This window comes from Apium graveolens, chromosome 2 (genome assembly GCF_009905375.1).
Source record: "Apium graveolens cultivar Ventura chromosome 2, ASM990537v1, whole genome shotgun sequence".
NCBI lineage: Eukaryota > Viridiplantae > Streptophyta > Magnoliopsida > Apiales > Apiaceae > Apium > Apium graveolens.
In genome coordinates this window covers 112,713,502-112,717,221 of record NC_133648.1, presented here as the reverse complement: position 1 = coordinate 112,717,221, position 3,720 = coordinate 112,713,502, and the positions used below count along the sequence as shown (strand labels likewise).

The window sequence follows — 3,720 nt, the reverse complement described above, 5'->3', positions numbered from 1 at the left end:
CTTCACTGCTGTTCCACAGTTGGCTTACTACCTTCCTCTAACAGAATTTTATGCATACAATATGAAGGACTTATCCCCTTGATGTCTGCTATGATCCATCCTATAGCCGATTTGAATTCTCTCAAAATCCTTAAGAGCTTGTCTTCCTCACTACCTGAAAGGTCAGCTGAAATAATAACAGGTAACGTAGATGAATCACCTAAAAAAGCATACCTCAAGTGTTCAGGTAATGGTTTGAGCTCCAAGGTAGGTGTTTCCTCTATTGATGGTTTGAGCTTCCCTTCAGCATTCTTAAGGTCAGAAGTACCAAGAGATTCAAATGGTATGTCGAGCTTTCGCTTCCATGGAGAAGCGTTCAGATATTGTAATTGCTCGTTGCTATCTTCATCATCACTGTCAAAATCCCCCACTAAGGCCTTTTCCAATACATCAGACATTAGCATGTGATCGAGTTCCGAAGTAACCGCAGAATCAATCACATCCACTTTTAAGCACTCCTCATCTTCTATAGGGAATTTCATTTCCTTGAATACGTTGAAGGTCACATCCTGATCTTGGACCCGCATAGTAAGTTCCCCTTTTTGCACATCTATCAAGGTACGACCAGTAGCCAAGAAAGGCCTCCCCAAGATTATGGGAATCTTCTTATCTTCCTCAAAATCCAGAATAACAAAATCTGCAGGAAAGAAGAGCTTATCCACCTTGACGAGCACATCCTCAACTATGCCCCTTGGGTAAGTAATGGAACGGTCCGCCAATTGTAGCGACATGTATGTGGGTTTCGGATCAGGCAGATCCAGCTTTTTAAAGATCGACAACGGCATCAGATTAATGCTTGCTCCCAAATCACAAAGGCACTTGTCAAAAGTTAGATTGCCAATGGTGCAAGGAATGGTGAAGCTTCCTGGATCTTTTAGTTTTGGTGGTAACTTTTGCTGCAGAACCGCGCTGCATTCTTCCGTGAGAGCAACGGTTTCAAGGTCATCCAGTTTCACCTTCCTTGAAAGAATAGTCTTCATAAACTTCGCATAACTAGGCATTTGTTCCAGCGCCTCAGTGAAAGGTATATTGATGTGAAGTTTCTTGAACACCTCCAGAAACTTCCCGAGCTGTCTATCCAGCTTTTGTTGCTGCAATCTCTTAGGAAAAGGTGGTGGAGGATAGAGCTGTTTCTCCCCTGTATTAGCCTCAGGCAGAGTGTGTTCAACAGTAGTCTTCTTTGGTTCCGCCACTTTCTCCTTTTGCTTAGATTCTTCATCTCTAACTTCAGCTTCGACTTCTTTTGCCTTTTCAGCATCAGCTACTTTTCCAAACCTTAAGGTAATAGCCTTGACTTGCTCTTTAGCTTCCTTCCTGCCTGGTACTTCCGTGTCACTGGGAAGAGTGCCAGGTTGACGATTGAGCACTGCATTGGCTAATTGACCGATTTGATTTTCCAAGGTCTTGATAGAAACCACCTGACTCTTGCACAACAGCTTAAGTTCCTCAAAATCAGCACTAGTAGGTGCAGCTGCACTTCCCTGTTGAGGATATGATTGCCTTGTAGCATACTGCTGTGGTTGCTGGAATCCAGGTGGGTTAAACTGTTTACTTACTCCTTGCTGATATGTTGGCTGAATAGCATTCTGATTATTCCCCCAGCTGAAATTTGGATGATTTCTGTTGTTAGGATGATAGGTCGCTGGCACAGGCTGCTGTTGTCGCTGATAATTATTCACATACTGAACAGATTCATTGACAAGAGAACACTGATCCGTAGCATGAGAACCTGCACAAAGCTCACAAACCATAGCTATTTGATTAACTCCATACGTAGCCAAAGAATCAACCTTCATTGATAGCGCTTGGAGCTGGGCTGCAATAGCGGTGGCTGCATCAACGTCCAGAATACCTGCTACCTTGCCTGACGTCATCCTCTGAGTTGGGTTTTGATGCTCATTTGCAGCCATCGTCTCGATAAGATTATACGCCTCAGTATAGCTTTTAGCCCATAAGGTGCCTCCAGCTGCTGCATCGAGCATGGGCCGAGATTGGGCCCCCAAACCATTATAAAAACCAGTGATTACCATCCAATCTGGCATTCCATGATGTGGACATTTTCTCAACATTTCCTTGTAGCGTTCCCAAGCCTCGCACATAGATTCTGTAGGTTGCTGCGCAAACTGAGTAAGAGCACTCCTCATAGCAGCAGTCTTTGCCATTGGATAAAACTTCACCAGAAACTTTTGTGCAAGATCTTGCCACGTAGTGATGGACCCAGCTGGTTCAGAATGTAACCAGTCTTTAGCTTTATCCCTCAGTGAGAATGGGAAAAGCCTCAACTTGATAGCCTCATCAGTCACGCCATTATACTTAAAAGTGCTGCAGATCTCGACAAAATTCCTTATGTGCATGTTGGGGTCTTCAGTTGCCGCTCCTCCAAAAGAAACAGAATTCTGCACCATCTGAATAGTGCCCGGCTTGATTTCAAAGGTGTTAGCTTGAATAGCCGGATGAAGGATGCTTGACTGAATGTCATCAATTTTAGGCCGAGAAAAATCCATAAGAGCTGGATCAGCTTGAACAATACGATCTCCCATGTTTACTGGTTCTTTCTGCTCAGTTCCTAAATCCGAATCCTCAAAATCTAACTTCTCCGGAGTATCAAGAACTTCGTCTTTCTCCTCAGCTGTATCTAAGGTCCTCTTGCGAGCACGAGAACGAGTTTGCATAAACGCTTGCTAAAGTACCTGAAACACAACCGAAAAGAGTAATTAACTACTACGTCCTAATCACTGAGTCCTAATGACCAATGATGGTAAGTACATAAACTAAAAAAATACGCCGAGTCCCCGGCAGCGGCGCCAAAAACTTGTTAGGGCGAAATCACGCACTAATATTCACGCAAGTATACGCGTTCGCAAGTAATATAGAATACTTTCTAGTTCGTTCCCTCAGAGACTCAGACTAAGTTATTGTCTAATTAAACTCACTCACCAATGTATGATTACTTCTCAATGTTAAGATAATAACACTTAAAACTGTTGATTAAATATTAACTATAATTAACTACTTAATTAACCACTTAACTAACACTTCAATTTATCAATAATAAAACCCTCATGAGATCACAACTTCATTATTACTTCCTTCTATAGCCATTGTTATTACCTTTAGCATGTGACAGTGATGACATTAATTGAATAACACGAAACTGATAAAAGCCAACTTTCATTGTACTAATACCATTCTACCAAGCATCCACAATTAAGATATAAGTTGAATAGTCATCAATTATGTTGAGTTCCTATATGTCTACAGAAATTGACAACATAACGATTTAAGCACAAGTTATTCCTTTTGATTACATAGGGCAAATAAAACTGTTAGAATTACCCACTAATCATGCTCAACGTACATGAACCTATGCTAGCATGGCAAGTTCTAAATCTCAAGATCCACCATCGCTTCACAAGAGATTAACACCCTATCTTATATGTTCGCGACGCACATAAGACGAATACGCACAACCAATACTAGATATCATGCAATCATCACACACTAAAGTATTAAACAATTAACTAAAGAATTCCATAATAAATTCGTTGCAACCCATGATCACGATTAGCCCATAATATAACTTATCGCCACCATGGGTTCATATGAAATCATGATAAACAACACAAGAAAATAATAACTAAACTAATTATATTAAAACAGAGTACGTCACAAGAGTAAATA

The 3,720-nt window shown here is 41.2% G+C and overlaps 1 non-coding gene across 1 annotated transcript; it reads left to right on the top strand.

Moving 5' to 3' along the window:
* The first annotated feature begins 2,079 nt into the window (after nucleotides 1-2,079).
* Nucleotides 2,080-2,186, top strand: LOC141709509 (small nucleolar RNA R71). The gene has a single exon (XR_012570081.1). It is a non-coding gene; the product is annotated as a small nucleolar RNA R71 (small nucleolar RNA).
* The last annotated feature ends 1,534 nt before the right edge of the window (nucleotides 2,187-3,720 follow it).